The following is a 19707-nucleotide window of genomic DNA, read 5'->3' as shown; positions in this document are numbered from 1 at the left end:
CAACTCATAATCATAGTGTGAAGATACTCATTCATGCTGTTTGCACACTGCCAGTTACTGAAAAATGGGTATATAATATGCCTGTCAAATATATAATCAAATATGTAATAAATACAGATGTATTATATAGTTGATGTATATAAATATCTGTGAAAAGCAACTAAGAAGCTTTGTTTGGCTTATAATGCATGACTGCTGAGGAAGTAAGAAAGAAAGAGCTGGGAAAATCAGGGTTAAAAAGAAGAGAGGGAACAATGAGCTATAAGACAATGTTTATATGTTTTAGCACTCTGAGATCATTAGAATAACTGCAAAGCAGGACCATCTCAACTTAGCAGCAGCAGCACCAAAATTTAACTAAATGCAGTCTGAGCCAGAAATTAATTAATTCATTTCAACAAGCTTTTGATATTTCCAGCCTTCATCTACAAGGAATAGCTAGTGGCTGGTCCTAGTTGCGGTTTAAAAGGGGAGAGCATTCAGCAGACTTTTCTTCCAATTCTTCTCACCATTGTGTGTGAAGGACAGTTATAGTCCCAGCCTTTAAACACTCTGGGCTATGGGAAGATTTTCAACTGAAGAAACTTGGTATTGTGCCAGTGACATTAATGAAGCTATTCTGATTTCTACCAGATGACAATTTGGCTCAGAAAAAATCAAAGTCAGTGAAAGTCCCAGCACTTTCCTAAAGGAGGTGAGAAATCTGACTGGCAGGTTCAAGCTGGCATAGTGAGGACTGCATGTTGTATTCTTTTGATGGATGATTTCAGTATCACTCTGACTGATACAAATCCAAATTATTTGGTGGGCAGAGGCAGTTCTGCCTAAATACTCAAATGATCACGCTGACTTACATCCAGTTGATTTGGGGGAGGGGAGAGAGGGAGTGAGGGGTGTCTGTCTAAAGACTGCCCAAACTGCTTTTCTTTGCATCCTCATGCTCCCTGAAAAGCCATCACTGAGCGCCGAAGGAAAATGCTCTTATCAGGCACTTAGACATGCTCTTTGTAAGTACAAATTTCTCATACTGTTATTTACTGAGGAGAAGAAAGGTCATTTCCTCTGTCCTTTGCAGTGAATTAGCTGTAGGAAGGCAGTCAAGAAAGCCATTTGCAAAAGACCCCTTTGCCTTTCTCCATGCTTGAAGGACTTGGCTTTTTCTTTTTCTAAGTGATGAAGCTCATTGCTGCCTGTGGTGAATATAGCAGGGACTCTACTCATTCCAAGTGCATACTACTTAAGCACATAATCTTCTTATGCACATTAGTTTCACATGTCTTGACTCTGTCCCATTAAATGCATGTGCTGTTACAAGAATAAGCTTTGTATCAATTGGATGCATAATTCAGTGATTAGACCAAACTGAGGTTCAAAGGCAGTTTTATTGGATAATTAAAATCAGCAAATGAGGGAGTTTTGCCTATCAACAAATTCCTTTAAAAACAATAATAAACTGCTAATAAAGGCAGTAAAATATGAGAATAAAAATGTTGCCTGAAAGGAGGTTGAGGGTTGGGAACTGTTGTTGTTGGGTCCACTTTGAAAGCCTCCTGAGAAATACACATCCCACTGAAAAATAAAAGCATGCACACTCTACAGGCTGGATCCTACAGCCACCATCAGACAGCTTAGCTCCAGTACCGACTTACATCAGGAGAGCACAGAGGTGGCACTGCTGTCTAACTCTGGCACAGTAAAGCAGCTCTTCTGTTGACAGGACTCAGTCTCTCTGCAAACATGTACATGTGCCAGCTTACTCAGGTACTGCAAATAGGGAAGTGTACTGGTCTATAGAGACTTACCAATGAGACTCATGTCTGTAGTCACTTAAGGTCAGGGTCTGATTTTTCATGTCCCTGAAGTGTGTAATACCAATTGAAATGAAAACAAGCTATGCTTTGAATATTTTAAAATATCTATGATTCTGCTGCTATTGAAAAATCCTACTTGTATTTCAGTGAATAATGTTTCAAATATTGTCATAGTGCAGCCTAAGACACAATATAAATACTAAAGAAACACTCAGAAAAGGACAGAGAATTACATTTATCAAGTCTTGAGGGAAGTGCTTACAAATCTTGGAGTTTAAAATGGGGAAATTGAGCATTTCTGTTATATGAACAGGTCTCATGCCATTTGCTGTTGAAGTCACCCACATACCAGACATATCTGGGGAACACAGTGGCCAGCTGAAGATCAGGAACCCTTTGAAATTAACCCATTCCAAAGCTTGATGACTGCCAGGCAGTTCTTCATTCACAAAAGAAATACAAATTGCCAATCACTAGAGAACATGATGAACAATAAGTATGTAAGGATGCCAGACAGGATGAAACTGTTGAAGCAAGCACCATCTAGAAAGCAAGCAGTCTTGACAGGTCTACAAGTATCTGCTGTCCATAACCCCAGAACACACTTCCACCCTTCCTGTAACAAAACGTAGAATTATAGTAAAAGTTCAAAAGCTACAACCATGCCATGAGGAGAAAATACAAAGCTTGCCTGTATTCCTACATGACAACAGTCCTGAGTGAAATTCCCAATTCCCAGATGGCTTTAGGAAACTAACAACACTACAGAGAAAAGAAAAAAAAAAAAAAATTACCTGAATCATGTCAACCGGCTTGACCTTGGAGAAAGTGGTGTGTTGACCTTGAACATGCAAATGAAACACACCAGCCAGGCAATCAGTAGATAATAATACTGAAAAGAGTATCAGCATTTCTCATTTTAGTTTATTGCTAACTGTGTTCAGTTTTAGTGCCTTAAAACAAATCCAGAGCTGAGTTACATATCCTGGGCAGCAAAGGAGTTCCTTCCTTGCCTCTGGCAGGCAATATAAACCCACATTACCATTTCAGTCTTTTTGTTTTCCTTATTTATTCACACCAAAGCCATCACCAGCTGTGGCTCATTTTCCTACTGTAAAGTGGACTTCAGCTGTAATAACTTCCACTGCAGACTGCAGAAAAAGTAATTGAAGACTGCACTTTATGCTCTTTCCTTCAATATTTTTAAATGTAGTGATTTGTCCCAATTTAATTTGTGTTTACTGCAAATTGAACTCCACTCAGGTTAATTTTTATTCTCTGTGGGGTTTTATTACTATATTTGTTCTAGACACAATATGGATCTTTGGCAAAGCTCTACTTCTTTATGTAGTTGGGAAGTTTACATCATTTACAAAGTCTTAATAACACATCCATTATAATAAAGTCAAAGAAAATATACAACCCTCATGCCACTCTAGCATCAACATCATGAAAAGATCATAACATTAAAGATTGTATACAGAAAGTAATTTTTCCTGACCAAAAAATTATAATTTATTACTGAGGTTTGCTATATATCAATGCTAAATATCCACAACAAGATGAAAGCATACCTGTTGTCAAAAAGAGTGAATTTTGGAACTTGATCTGAAAAGAAATTATTAGAAATTGAAGCATATTATCTGTCTTGCTCTTTTGTTCCCAGCCTACTGTGTGGTTGCAACAAGTTTTTTTGTGAGGTTGCAGAGAAGAGTTTCTCCTGTCTTGGGCTGCTGTACATTGCATGAGGGTTCCCCTGGGATTGCTCCTCCCTTGGGGCCAAGTGACCGGTTGGGGCTGACGGGTGGAGTGGAAAGAAGAGACGTATACTGAGCAGGCTCAGCAGGACTAGGAACCTCCTAAGACCAGCAGGCACATAAAGTAACCTGGAAAAGACAGACTGCCTCAGGACCCAGCATTTATCACAACTGGGGAGTTACTGAAAGTACATGAAGCAAGGTCAAGACCAAAAAAAACCCAAAGTTCCAAATGGCAATGACACAGACAGGAGCAGAAAGATTGATTCTCAGATCCTTTATTTATGTCTGTCTCAAACCCCAGACCTGAGATTTTTTTTCTTCTTCACAGAATCACTGTGTTCTAGTTCATTGGTTTGTGTTCTATCAAAATGTAGGTTTAGAGATGGAAACTCTGTTGTTTCTGGTGTTCTCATTCACTTCAGAGCTCTTGATGTCTCTTGCTGACTTGAGGTCTGGTCACACAACTCAAAATTTATTTTGACAAGGAGGCTGGACAAAATGAAGTAAAATTTTCAAACAAGTGACCTCATTAAAGCACCGATCAGTGTGCAGACTCCAAAATAAACTGGTTTACATGTCTAAGGTGTTCTTGCTCTAAAAAGGTCCCAAAGTACTTTGCAAATTTTACCTGTGATAGTCACTTCGCCCACTAAATGAAAATGCCAGTCGCATGATGCTTAGAAAAGGAACACAGAGCTTAATAACACTGAATATAGACACAGTCAGCTGAAGCTAGGTGTTACTTATCTTCATCAGTCCAGAAAGCAATAGATGGAAATAAATGGAACATCTTTGCTGCTTTCCTGCTCCCATCACTGTTTCTCCATGCAACCCTGGCTTATATTAACAACAGGCTCCTACAGAGAGAGATTCTGAAGTTGTGAATTGCAGTTTTCTTTCAGGCTTCATGTTACTCTTGCACAAAAGACTCTATTATTTTAAATATCAGTATTTGCATTTTAAAGTCTTGTTTATTTGCCTGACTAAGAGCATGGAGAAGAAAGAAGACAGAGAGAAATGAAATGTAAACATGGGGATTATAGTGTGCTGGGAAAGCTCAAGTAATAATTCATTTTCACATGTATCTGGTTAAAAGACCTGGAAGGATGACATAAAGGAGATATTGATTCTAATAAGAATATCTACTTACAAGAAACTGAAGTACACAATATACAAATAAGCTTCCAGGAAATGCTAAGAAACAATCTTTGAGCTGCTTTTCCGTAATAAACTTGATGAATGTCATACTTGCGATCATGATCATCCCAGACAAGTTTAACTTACTGATGCTCAGAAAGAATCGGTCATGAAAAGTGAAGGTAAAAGAAGCAGGGAAAAGTTACCATACTGATGTCAAGAAAGCTGAAGTGCCTTAGGAGAGACATTCTAATAGCAGGATTTTTTCTATGAGCAGAAAAGTCAAAATAATAAACAATTTGGAATGTCAAAATAAATATTTATGTATATGCAACTAATTAGCCTCTGAAAGGTGGTCTAGCCAACTAGCCATAAAAAATCCCAAACTCATCAAACAAATTATAGTTCTAATGAATAATGTATCAAAACCAAAACTGGAACATAAGCTGTATATAGACTGAAACTGAACTAAATAAATCACCAGTGAGGTAGGAGCCATTGATGATATATTTGGGGGCATGAATGCGACATCTTGCAAAAATCATAAAACTATATCTTGCTTCTAAGAGTATTGTTTAGATACAGCTAGGTCTTGCAAAGGACAGATGAGTTCACATTATTATTGGTATTACATGCAGGTTCTTTGCTATTAATTATTACTGCAGAAGTGAAAAACAGTGACTTGTTTTGTTTACGTAATGGCTATTCCTTAGTCAGTCACAAAGTTGTTTTAATGAGAAAGGAAACTGAAGCATTTTGCCTTTTAGGACAGGCAACTGAACTTTTTTGAATAGCGCTGATCCATAAATTATGAATGGCTTCCTTCTTCACATACTTTCGCTTAGTTAATTCAATACTGTAACTACTAAATCACAAAAACTAGCCTTCTGAAATGTCCAGGATAGAGAACATCAATTAATTAAAATAAAATATATGGAGCTCATGAAAAATAAAATAGATATTATGTTTTAGATGGGAAGAATAGGTTAGTGGCTCATATAGACACTGTACTGCCAGTATTGCTAGATTCTACTCTCAGGCTTGTTAAAGACTAACAGTGTATCTCACATCACCTCATTTTCACTATCCAAAAGCATACCTCTCCTCTAAGCTATCTGCCAAGTGTCTCAGTACTCAACAGAAAGAAGAAAGAACCTGTGGCCGCTGATTCATCCCTTCCTAAAATAGAATTAACTGCCCTCTGAAGATGACTATTGACAATAGAGGACATTTAGCTAAGTATTGTTAGGAGGTATGAAGCCCATACTCACAACATAAGTTATTCAGCTCCTCTGTGCTTTAATTTTCTGTCATTGGAAGGGATTAATAACGTTCCTTGCTTTACAATATTCTCTTGTCCAGGCAAAAGACAAAATGAACAAGAACAAACAAACAAGCAAAAAGAACTGAAAACCTGCAAAGAGATTATAATTACTTGTTTTATCATTTTGACACTGAACAAAAGGCTTCAACTTAATTTACAAGTGAATTCTTGTATATAAAATGCTATACATATAGTACAATACTTTTTTCCAGAACTTGTAGCACCCACTTGGAAGTTGGGAGGGAAAAGACTGCTATTGCTCTTCCTCTTTTGCTGTCTAAAGGAGGAGCTACTGTCACTTCCTTTGACTATAACTGAATTGCAGGTAAGCAGTACTGGGCCATCTGTCAGGAATTAAACTAGTTTCGGCACTTGAACTAAACTCATCTAAAGTGCTAAAATAGACATAAAGCTAAAAAGGGTATAAAAGTTAAACCAGAGCCACAGAAAATTTTGTTTGTATTTCTAGGATTAGAAGATATTCCTACAGAGTTTTTAGAAAGAAAGTGTAACAATTTATTTTATTGTCTTCACAGAATTATTTTCCCTGAGGATCAGGTCAGTAGAAGGACCCTAACTGCTCTCTATGTCCTGAAGTCAGTAGAGACTTTGACAAGATGATATTCATGCCCATAGTCTCAACTAAGTCTAAGTAAATAAAATTCTTCTCTTGATTTATCAATAGTAACAGAAACTTATCCAAAATTTGTTTTGGTCCAGACTGATTTGGTAACTTAGCTTGGAAAGTAGAGAACTCAGAAGAGAATATTTTAACATTGGTCCATGTCTCCAAAGGTAAATGCAATGATGGTGTCATCCTCATAAATATTTCCCATTCTACTAATAGCCTGTAGTCTACCTATGCCTATATTCCATCGGCTTTAAAGGATGTCTGGTATGATACAGAGTTCTCAGTTACCTCAGCAGTAGAGCAAGTTTTCACAACAAAACCACAACAGAAATATTCAGAGATGGAGCTTACTGCTGTGGTGGCCACATATGATCTGATTCTGTGCCCCTTGATGCACAAAATATATTTCTCATACATATATTCCCATCATCTCCTATTGCTAAGGTCTAAGGATTTGTATCATCCTCAGCTAACATGATTATACAGCTTTTTCCTTGTACATACTACACACTGATGTTGTTCGTGCTCCATACTGATTTAATATTCCATCTCAAGCATGTTTTTTATTTAAAAAAAAGGAATAAATTAAACCAAAGTAACTTTTATCTGGATGTTGTACCAAAAAAAAAAAAAAAATCTTAATCTGCAGCAGGTAGCTGGTCTCATCTTTGGAGCATCATAGAAACAAACAAATGTAAATGTTCTTGCTCCTGACATTCCTACAAATAGTGTTTGGGGTTGCAGGTTGCAAGTATGTATTAAGATCCATTTGTATAAAAGTGCTGAAAGAAAGAGTAGTACATTGATGCTGGTCAGACATGAGACATAAAGGCCAGAGGTGAAGCTGCAATTCACACCTGACAACTGAAAATTCATCTCACCTGCACCAGCTTTGGTTGTGATGATAGTATGATCTGGTTCTAACATTGAAGAACTGTCTGTGTGATGTTTAACAATCGTATCACTTTCAAAGAGGCAGAGATCTCACGATCAACACCTTGCTCTGCTTCTTTCCCAAGCAAACATATGAATGGTTCCTTATTGCACACAAGGCCAACCTGACAATGAAAAAGAAAACTAGTAAAACTACTGTATGCCAAATAATTACATTTCAGCAAACTTTTTTTAAAGTGTGTGGGTATATGCACATAGCCAAGTGTATGGGTGTATATTTGCAGCCTTGCATGCACAGATCCCTTTGCAATACACAAACAGTATTGGAGATGACAACAGTAAGCGGAAGTGATTTAACAAAAACAGAAAGGGAGAAAGGGAAGAATGTGAGACATCTAGGTAAAATAAAGGAGGTCTGGGCTTGTATCACTGAATTGCAGTGCTGCTTGGGCTATTCAACATCTTTCTGTGCTAAAAGGCCACCCTAGATGTATAGCATACGAGGGTGTTTATAGCACAGACTATAAACTGCTCTCTGAAACATTTGGCACACATGTATTTCCAAAGATGAAAAATGGCTTACAGCCAAGAAGAAATTTGGGGATTTGAGGTCATTGTTTTTACATACCTCAGAGTATCCTTGGCTTTATCTAAACATGGGCTTGAGAGTAACATCCGAGAAAAAGCATATCAAATTTTAACTCAAAAAATTGATTCCTATTAGCTTATTCTTGTCTCTTCTTCGTTTCTATTTCTGTTTTCTAGACAGAAAAATAGAAACTTTGTACTATTGTGCCTTCTATTTTTAGTTCCTGTAAATCAGAGTCTATAGAGGCTCCAAGAATGAACAGAGGAATTTTGCACGCTTGTTCTGGGAACAGTTAAGAATTAAATATTGGAATAACACTGTCCAATTTAAGCATAGAACTGTTCAACTGAAGAGTTTTTCAAAGACCATTAAATGATGGCTCTGTCAGGGCCATCATTTGGCAAACCCAGAGTGAGGTGTATTTTGGGTGGGGGCAGAGCTGTGCAGCCTGAAATGAAAAATGTGAGTATATTTGTGCTGTTGTTACATTTGTGAAGAACCGTGCTTTTAGCAGCAAGTCGTTTTCATGGAGGTTCTGTACTTGGGAAGATTTTTGTAATCATATAAATGCAAATAATATGTACCAAAATTGGAATAGTAATGAAAAACTTCTTAGAACTTTTCATCCCAGATTTCCTAAAAGTACTCAGTGAGTTTGAAGGCTGATCTAGATTATCAGATTGCTCTCTACAGGCAGTAGCCTGAGGGATAAAATGCAGCAAGTACTTAATAGGCCCAGGAGCATACTGGAGTCCAGAGCAGAGGATAAACCACACAAGCTAGAGGGCCAGGCAAGGTAGCTGCTGCTATGGGACTTTATTCAGAGTGTAGGATTTAACCTCCAGCTGCTGCAGAAATCCCATGGGCTGCCATCATAGGTCCTCAGTGCCTTTCTTGCTGTTGTCAAAAACAGCTCACGATCAGCCCATTAAGAAGAACAGATTCTTTCCTGTCTATGCATCAGCAATGTGTTTTATATTTCACTTTGCAGTACTGTGGCTAGGCTGTTTTTCCCATTAATGTATTCATTTAAAAAAAAGAAAAAAAAAAAAAAAGCATAGATAAAATAAGAGAGCAAAGGCTTTGTGGGCTCTTTGTATGAAGTTCCAAAAACTGCCATTTCATCAAATTCTAGTGGATGCCAGATTATCCCACAGTACCAATCTGGTGACTCCCTTCACCATTGTAGCACATCAAAGCACACCCTTGTTAATCAGGCTAACCAAATTAATGCAGCTGTGTTATGACTTGCCGTGTCTGGAATTTTTTTTTTATATGCTATTGTGTTTATTGTGATTGAGTCTGCAGAATGCTTTTATTGTCCAAATACACTGTGTATTCATGAAATATGAAGAAAGAACCTACATGAATATTAAAGTTTATGACATTAAGGAGGAGAGGAGAATTAAAATAGCAAAATGACTGTAGTAAAAATTTTTATAGACCATTTCAAAATTGCGTGTTCTTTCATATTTAGAGTTGTCCAGAAATGTACATGAAATACCAAGCTCATAGATATTAATACTGTTTATAACACTCCTTAAGTAGATTATCATTTCTCAAGGCTGCTGTGTTGGTGTAAAGAAATCCTTCAGCACTATCAACACGGTTTGTAGGTAAAGCTATATCTGAAGATTTTAAAACGTCAGAAGGCTGATCTTGGGGCAGACAGGTATTGATCCTGTAAGGAGCTTGGGCAGTTTCTGTTCCTTTACATATGATTGTCAAAAGGATTCTCTCTGCAAATTTACTCTCTCAACATATTTATTGATCTTGGGGGTTGTGGAGCTGATAGAGGGTCAGGTTTGATAACCTCTACACCAGAGCTGATCCAATCAATGCTGCCCCTAATGGTGCCTGACAGTTTGCCACTATTTGCAGAATGTGATAAGTCTGTGAACGCACCATAGCTAACCCTAAGTACAGACGCCAATGTTAGCTGGTGCAGGCCAGAGCTCACTTCATATTATGTGACAAGGTTGTATTTCATAAAGTACTACAAGCCAGTTTGGAATGATAAGATAATGCAGCCCTGATTTCTCCAAAGACTTACCTTTCTTCTCTATCAGCATTATGACTTTCAACTTCAGGACCAGAAGTGCATTGGAGAAGCTGGGTTATACGTCTTGATAAATATACGTTTCTGTCACTGAGTTCTGAATACAGAAGATATTGAATGAAAATGCTATCAAGGAATTTAGGCTCCCAAGCATAAACACAAAGATCTACAACACTCATTCACATGAACATCAGATGAATCAAAAGACTTCCCAGTGCACTGTCTGTTTCAACCTGAATTCACATTCTCTAGGCTTTCCCTTGACCACTGTTTGTCTAAGCTACACATGGTGATACTTTCTCAGTAATCCTGTTTTATCCTGTCTCCTGCCTACAGGCACACAAAACTTTTCTAAGCAGCAGCTGGTGGAAAGCTGTCTGTCCCTATCCAGGTGCCACATTTTATTTTCAGTAGGGGGTGCTTTAGCTGAGAACAATGATTACGTATTTCTTATGAAGTTCCTAAGAGAAGAAGAGTAGGTTTACACTACCCAGTTTACTGATGACTCATTTTGATTTAGTGCAATCCATGCCAATAATAAAATAGTCATTTTTCCAAACATTGCTGTGATATTTCTTTAGCTGCCTGTCAACATCAATAAGAATGCTAAGGCAGTAGGACCTTTCACCCTGAAAAACCTTGAAGAAGAGGTATTAACCTCCTGGAAATGCAAATCTCAATTCCAGAATACATTATAAAATAGTGAAGGGGGAAAGCATAGTGTCTAATCCCTGGCAAAATGAAAATCCCATATGAGAAAAGATCTACAGGAAAAATCCTTTTGTTTTCTAAAGATAACATGAGATTCTCAATTAATTAACATTTGACTAGACATATTTTGTCTCCATTTCTATTGACTATAGTCTATATGATTTCACAATAATGCTGTCACAATTTCTCTGCTATGAATTAATATTTTATTCAATTTATTAAATATGTTATTCATTTCTGCTCATGTGAAATCTTAGGCATAGTCTCTGCTTTTGTCTGTCTGCTAGCACAAGAACACTGATGCAAATCAATGGTGTTGTAATCAACCATTTGTTTTTCCATATGTCTGTAAAAGTTGAGACTTTAGCTTAAACCAAAAGGTTAGATGACTGGAATCAGTGGAAGGGAGGAGAAAGGAGGAATTCAAAATCTGAAATTAGACCTAGATGAAATACAAAAATGGCATTTTCATTTTCTTATTACATCCAATTAATAGTCTTGATACTCATCATGCCTGAACTCTGCAGTATGCAAAAAACACAGCCGGACCAGAATTTGATCTGACACTAATACAGCACTTAGAAGTAATTCAATAATCAGTGTCATGTAATACACCATATTATTACTATTAGTTAAAGGTGGATTCCCATTTAAGTTTTTGATGTAGTTAATCTTAGTATTAGAAAACACTGCTGCATTTAAGAAGCATTTCAGGTGTAGTGATTTATGTACTGTTTTTTGTTTCCTTTGGCCTAAATGTATACTCCAGAAATATCCTATCTGTTTTGACAGGCTGAAATGTGCAATTCCCTACAAAGTTTTATTCTGACATAACTAGTCAAAGTACATTTCGGTTTATAGAAACAATCTGCCATTGCCTAATTGTGGAGGTAAATTGCTCAAGTTATGGAAACCAGGAAAGGCCAATACATGGCTTAATGCATTCACTCAGGACACTTTAGAGACTTGGTGTTTGGAAGATTAGCAGAGCAGATGTCAAATGAATATTTTTAAATCATGTTTCCTAATTTGTAAATATAATTTTTCCCTTGGTCTTCAGTATAATAAACAAAACATTCATAAAGCTAGACTCAGAAAATTTTCTGTGCTGCATAATTTCTGCTTTGCTGTTATTCAATTACCAGGCCTCACCAAGTTTAAAATTGTATGGTTGCTGGATTTTAACCAAAATTATATAAAGGTTTTAGGTAGTTATATTTTAAGCTTCCAGATAACTAGGAATGTACTAAAATACACGGTTAAAACATTATCTTCCAAAAACCCTAAACTGAACATGATAATGATGATGATTATCATTGAGAAATAAGAAACAGGTACCTGATCTAAATCTGCCTCCTACCCTTGCCATCCCAAGAGAGTCAACTCCAGGCTCAGGGCTGCCTGGATACAGCCCTGCATTTTCCAGAATGAAAAATTTATTTTGTAATCAGGCAATGAGCATTTTCAGACAAGAGGGGAGATGGAGTTGCACAAGCCAGTCAATGGGGCCATAATTTCAGTCAGTAGCTGAAAAGCATTTATTCAGACAAAAAATTTATTCAGGCCTCATCATACAACCCGTCCACGTTCTTGTGCAACATAAGTCAGCTCCTCGTGTGAGCGAAGGGAGATATCGGGTACAAGTCCTCCTGACAGAGCTTAAATCTTTCTGTGTAACTGTATCACTAGTGGACTAAAACAGAAATAGGAAAGGTATATGAAATGTGACAGCCACAGAGATGTCCCAGGTCACTTCCTGCTCCTGAGTAATAGCAACAGTTTACAGTTTTAATCAGAGCTGTTCTAGTCAGAAGTGAAAACACATTTCTCTCTTTTCAATCACAAGGGGATTTTTTTAAAATAATTGAACAAATAAAAGCAAAAGATAAGTTGTTAAGATTTATTGTCTTCCAATTTGTTCTCCTGGTCAACTTATAACCCAGATAATAAAATACCCTGACTTTGCACAAAAACAAGAACTTTGAGTAAGTCAAAATATTACCCAGTTAAAAGAAAGAGAAATGGTTAAGCAGCATTCAGAAATGTACAATAGGCTATTGGTTTATGTTTTTCCTCAGTACTCTGTTTTGTTCCTAATGCTTGATGTGTACCAAATGGAAATGGGAGGGCTGGTTCAGATCAGATAAGAACAAGTCTCAATCTCTCCTTAACATTGGAGATGAATTAACCAAAGCTTTTTTAAGGTTTAGAAAATGTTGGCATAGTGCTGCAAAATTGGGGACTAAAACTCTACTCCAAATGTGCCCCATTTTGGAAAGTAAGACAATGGGTTTTTTTCATTACTACAGCACAACCTATTTTATATGGATGAGAAGGGTTCAAAAAGACTGGAATGTGCTCAGCAATATTTTTCAAACAAACCAAAGATGATTTTTAAGGAGTGGGGTGGAACTGCAAATTAAGGGAATAAAATTAGAGCAGAAATTAGGCTAAAATGGGTCTGAAAGGATGAAAGGATGGGCCATTCCAGCCATCTATGGTGAAGACCCAGGTGGTTCTTGCTTCTCTGCATAGTCTTTGGACTCACAAGCCTTAAGAAATTCAATCCAATCTAGTAAGTTACTGAAGACCCCTGGCAACCTTCATCAGATCATAAGGCTGAAATACATCCTAATTTGTCTTCCTTTCTGCATCTTTCTTTGTTCCTCCCCATGTATCTTCCTCATGTCCTCTTTCTTTTACCAAGTAAGATTTTGCCTTTTTTCTGTTTTTTTTTTTCTTTCTTTTTTAACACAATCTTGAGAACTACATGGAACAAGACAAGCCCACAAGAATGAGAAAGCTCACTTCAGCGTAAAAATGCTCACTGAAGAACAAGCATCCCAGCTAAGTGGGTGGCCTACACTGGGGAACTTTTGGACCTACTGTGTTTACACTACTTTGGTGATCTCTGCGTGTCCAATAAATTCAATGGTTTTGGGACATACTAAAGTTGTTTTCCATTGTAAGTTTGCCTCACACCAGAAGGCTGGTAGATGTATGATCTGTGCAGACATCTGGGGTCTTCAGGTGTGGCACCTGGGCCAGAACTACTGTGCAGTAATTACACATCTAGAAATCCTGGATAAATATTAAAAAAAAAAAAAAAATCCCCAAATTCTTTCAGACAGCATTTCATGTTGGGGAAAGAAAGTACGCTCAGAGCTATTGTGCTTGTTTCTCTCCCTGGTTTGTCAGAAGCTGAAAAGCATTCTTACATTCAGATATCTGCAAAAGAAATAATCCTCTGGTTTCTACAGAGAACGATTCCCAGTCAAAAAAGGGACTATATTTGAGCAACTCTGTCTAGGGAAATGTCTCTAAGATGTTTTGATCAAATTTCTCTTACAGAAAGTGTATATGTTTGTGTTAGATCCTTAAGACAGAGAATTTATGTCATTACAGTGGTTCCAGGGATAATTGCTTTTTTGTGATATAGATGCACCAATTACTACATAAAAATTGAATTTGCTCTAGCATTTTCCCAATTAATTTTTCTTTTCCTAAGACTCAGAATTAGCTTTGGCTTTGTGACTACAGAAAACAAATATCAACATCATTTCAGACAGCTCAACAGGACTTTTCCTTTATTCTTCATGTCTTCTCTCAAAGTTGGGTTTTTTTTAATGTTGAAATATGTATTGGCCAGTGTTTTAAAAACAATATGGTTTCTCCTGCTCCTTACATTCTTTTTACTCTATTCAGAGAAACGCATGAGAAATTTCCTAATAAAGTTTGCAAATACACTGATTAGCTTTAAGTAACTGTAAGTTTGACTCTCTACATTTACAAAATTCTCTGCATAAAGCATACAAGTCTGTGCCATGATGTGGTTTTACACTCAGTGGTCCCACAGACTGAAGAAAACAAGGGCTGGAGCTCTGGTTTGGATCTTTCTCCAGTGAGGAAAACTATACTACAGAGAATCAAAAGGACAGTACCAGTTTCCTACTTGACTTGAATGAGTTCAGCTTCTTCTTATAAACTTTTGTTTCCTATAAAGGGATTTTATTAATGGTCTCACTTACTAAAACCTGACCAATCCTGTTCTTTTTCAGTGTATTGTATCATTAAGAAACCATAAAAACAAACAAACTGACAGACACATGAGAAAAAGCACTTTAAAAGAACAGATTCATAATGTTTGAGGGTTGGGGAGTTGTTCTGTTCTCCTTCCAAGACTTTAAATGACATTTTCAGGCCAGAAGGGTTATTAACAACCTAGTTTTAAAGCTCTTAAAAATCCAAACACTGACTGGATTAACTACAAGAGTGCAGAGGACACGTTTCTGTTTCTGACTCCAGCCACTCCCATGTCTGTCAGCATGTGTGAATTAGAGCTGAATCTGATTATTGTCTTAAAATGTAGAGTACCAGTAGAAGCAAATGAACTGCTGGCTCCAGGTAGTCTCTGGGGTTACATATATGTCTGCACTCCTGCCATTGCTTCTCTGTTGTTACAAATCTCTGCCAATGTGAAAGAATCAGACGTTCTGGAACTACAACAATAACAGTATCAACATCTTGTTTGTGCTGATGCTCTGCTCTAAGAGCTGGGGAAATCATAAACATCACCAGCACTACCATTTATTCAGTGATGAGATCAGACAGAGAAAAAGGACCCTTTCTGCCACCAACTTCTGGTACATCATGTGCAACATGCCAGAGTTTCTCAATTATTAGTTAATATTGTGAGCATTTTTTTTTCCCCTCAGGATGTTTTGTCACTTTGTAAACTAGTCTTTCTAACTATATCATAAGAGATTTCTGTTGGTTGGGGTTTTTTTTTTCTTTTTTTTTCCCCATAATCCCACTGAAAAGAAAAAGCTAGCAGGATTTTAACATTTTAGTGCATGTTAGAATCAGCACAGAGTAGAATGTGATAAATAACCCTGTACTTCATTCCTGCAGTGGAGAAGTATATTGGGATGAGAAATTAACAAGGCAGGACAGCTGAGGAAAAAAACCCAAAGCTTTCTGACAAATGTGATAAGGCATATCTTAAACTGTTTTTTCTTTGAAGTATTGGTCTGTGCCTATATACATGTAAGCAAGATGAGATTTTTTTAAGGAGAGGTGATATTAGATCAGCACAATGAAGAAAAGACAGTCATTTTCTGGTACACAAAACTCCATTTCGCATGTGAAACAGTGGAAAGATAAATATAGTGAAGCAAAGTACAATTGGGAATAACTTCTAATGTGGTTATATTACTTAACAGGAGAGGCTGACACAAAAAGTCTGGTACCGAGTGATAAGAAGGGGATGTTATTTAGGGAAGAGCTGATAGGGTAGGAAGCTACTGTGTGCCCAGGAGAATTAAGCAATATGCAGATATTAAAAACAAAAACCTGAATATGAAAAACTTCATTAAAATTCAGAACTTGGTTCAGTAACTTGCCTGGACCTAGTAATCTAAAATGGACCATAATCAAAATCCAAATCCGAATACCCTTTTGGATCATTCCAGGTGCTGGACGTATATCTGTATTTTGTGACTTAACAATATCTGTATTGAAATGAAAGAAGGAAGTATCTAAATGACCATTAAAATTCATGTTGTTGTCTAAATGTCAAGTATGGGATTAAGTGGAAACATTGTAGGTTAGATTTATTTAGACAAGAGTAAATCTCTGGATTTGAAACATCAGTGAGGTCTCCCCATTGCCAGTTGTTTTGTGATCTAAGAGAGAGCAGCAAATCTGCATAGGAGACTTCGGGGATAAACCGTACCTGAACGAGACTTTGAAAAATATGCTTCTTTCCCCGCCCCCGACAATCTGTGACAAGATGATATAAAGCAGCGTTTACCAACAACTTGTAAGAGATTAGGCAGTTGTCAAAAGAGATGTTAATACAGGTTTTAGTGATTGCTTCCCGAAAGATGTCGGAGACAACCACTAAGCTGCAGCTGGGTTTTGATAGCTCTTTACAGCTGTGCACAGCTGGGCAGATGCTATGTTTACCTGTATCTTTAGTTCTGGCTTGGTACATGATGGCTGGGATGACAATGAAGTATAATAACCATTTTTTATATACATATATTATGAATTAGGTGTCATCCATTATGAACCACCCAATCCCTCTCTGTCATTTTTCTTCATAACTGTATGTCTTGATTCCCACAAATAAAACCATAATTACTGCTGCTTTTGTTTAACATGATTTATAATTGCTATAATGATAAGGTCTCCCTTGGTAACAGTAAATGCTTACTGCTGACTTGCAGTACAGACCTTCTGCAGAAAGCTTTCACTGCTTGAGACATACTGTCTCTAAAATAAACCTTTTCCTACTCTATAACAACACCAAGAAAGTAGATGACAATGCCATCTAATTTTTCCAGATGATGACAATAGTCTTATAAACACTTCAGTTAAAGCAGTTAGCCAGAACTTGGGATTGTTTATGTTAGAGGAAATGAATGATACAAGATATTCTTTAAGAGAAGGGTGTTTATTGATGTAGGAAGCACACCGGCTGCCATTTCTCCAAACACAGTAGAAAAAAGGGCCAGTTTGGGGCTTATTTTCTTTGTCTTGCTCATGATTTCCAACTCTGCCTCTCCTATCTTACCTGTGCCCAAGGAGGATACCTGACCCCCATAGGATTACATTTACATCTGCATCTTCAACTTCTCTGCTGCCTTTCCTTTCAGTTTCCCAGTTCAGTTCATGCACAGCTAAGCAGTTCCCTAGTTCCTTTATTCTCAGACAGTTCCAGGAAAAAACAGATAAAGGTCCAGCTGGACAATACAGCTAAGCCAATGTAACAATTAGCCACCATGAAAATTCATCTCATTTCCAGCTCCGAATTACCCGTCCTTACCCCTCCTTTAGACCAACACCATCACTCATCCAACTCCACAGTGAGGTGGTTCATGGAGTCAAACCAGAAGAAAACGCTTGTTATCTTTCTGCTTTAATTTTCTGTCATTTCAGGCCCCTGAATCAGTTCACAACATAGCTAGAGAAATGTCAGAACTGGCAAAAGGGAATCCATGGGACCACATAGTTAAAGTTTAAAGGTAGAGAGGCTCAACCATAACGTATCAGCAGAATTAGTTATCGCTCAATCATCTCCCCCTGAGCAACAGACATTTTGTAGCTTGCTTACTCCACGACCCTCATTTCATTTAACAGAAAGAATATTTAGCACTCATCTCTGCTTCAGCAACAGCACGGAGTATTGGGGGTTGGTTGGTTGGTTGGTTCTCAGCCTGGTTCAGCTCTACACTGCACAACTGTATGGGTCCTGGGACTGCAGAGAAGATGAAGCAACAGAGGTAATAGGTGGGAAGGAGGATTGAGGGCAGTGGCTCATCTTTTCAGCAGCGCCGCCCAGGAGAATTGAAGCCTAAGTGTTGTATCTGTCAAGGCAAGTGATTAGAACAAAAGAAGATGTAAGAAATAGAGTTTGGAAACCTGATTGTAATCCAAAACTTTCAGTGTTGAGTACAGGTAGGCCCAGGTCAAAATCACCATATTTGCAGGAAGAAAAGTGAATTTTATGATTCAAGCATGGATTCAAAGGCAAAATTTTGTCCCTGCTTTTATTACATGCCCAACCAATATCCTTAAATATCACATTATTGTAGCAGGGATTGAAAGCCTACCAGGGAGCACAGAGCCAGAGACTGTGTTCCAAGGCTTGCTCTTGCCCTCAGAGCCATACTCACTAACTCTGAAATTAAAGCACTTGCTTGGTTGTCCTATAATACAATATACTTTTATTATAGAGCCTGTGAGTTTCTTTAGCAGATTGGGTACTCAACTAATCCAACATCAGATAAAAAAAGTTTTCAGTGTAATTCTTTACAGTTTTCTTGTGAACTTTGTCCCTTTTTTAAGGAAAAGCATTTGTGGTATTTTTAGGTTAAAAAAGTGTACAACTAAAAGTAACCAATTTGTAAGTTAAGATTATTTTTTTAAATGTAGAGCTAGCTTATTACTTAAGGAAAAAATATAGTACAAGCATGTCAGAAAGAACCCTGAAAAGGACACTGGGCAGCTTCCCAATTTCCAGTTCACTCTATTTTTACTTCCTTTCTCTTTTCCTTTTCCTATTGCTTGTCTAGTGGGTGTGAAACAAAGCATCAGTTTCTATAAACCTTTGCTGGTAGCCTGCCCCATCTGTGTGCAAACGAACATCTCGTGAGAGGGAAGAGATCCACCTCCCTCTCTCCTTCGCAGACACAGACAGTAAAGTGACTTCACAAAACCATTCCACTTTGATCCACGATCAGAGACGTTTTTAAAATGGAGGGTGGTTTGCATGCATGGAAACAGCAGGAAGGGAGCTTCGGCATATGGCTCTGTGTAATGCAAGCCAGCGCATGCACTTCTTGCACGAGCAACAAGACTCATCCCAGGGGAATAACAATTTGGAAGTTCAGAATGACACAGAAAGGAAACATTAAAGATTTTTTCAAATAAAAAAAAAAAGCAGGGGGCGGGGGGGGATGTTAAGATTCTTTGTCACAGCATCATCATACAGTGCAATTCCATACATTTCTTTGGAGGTATGGTTATGAATAAGCTAAGTGGGAAAATGAGACATGCTGAGGCCTTTTCATTGCTGCATACCTCAAGCATTTATTTTCAGTAACTATTGACTTGGGCAAGATTTCAAAGAATGAATTAGACCCCAGCTTTGCAAAGGATGCACTGGCACTGTTGAAACTGTTGGTCATTAGTACCTTTTACTATACAGTCCTAGTTTTATTTCTTCACATTTTTGGTTTTCCCCTTAAAGCAGTAGTATTTTACCACCCTTCTTGGAAGAGATAAT

The sequence above is a fragment of the Pelecanus crispus genome, chromosome 6 (assembly GCF_030463565.1).
Source record: "Pelecanus crispus isolate bPelCri1 chromosome 6, bPelCri1.pri, whole genome shotgun sequence".
Lineage (NCBI taxonomy): Eukaryota > Metazoa > Chordata > Aves > Pelecaniformes > Pelecanidae > Pelecanus > Pelecanus crispus.
Note: the sequence above shows the minus strand (reverse complement) of the source record.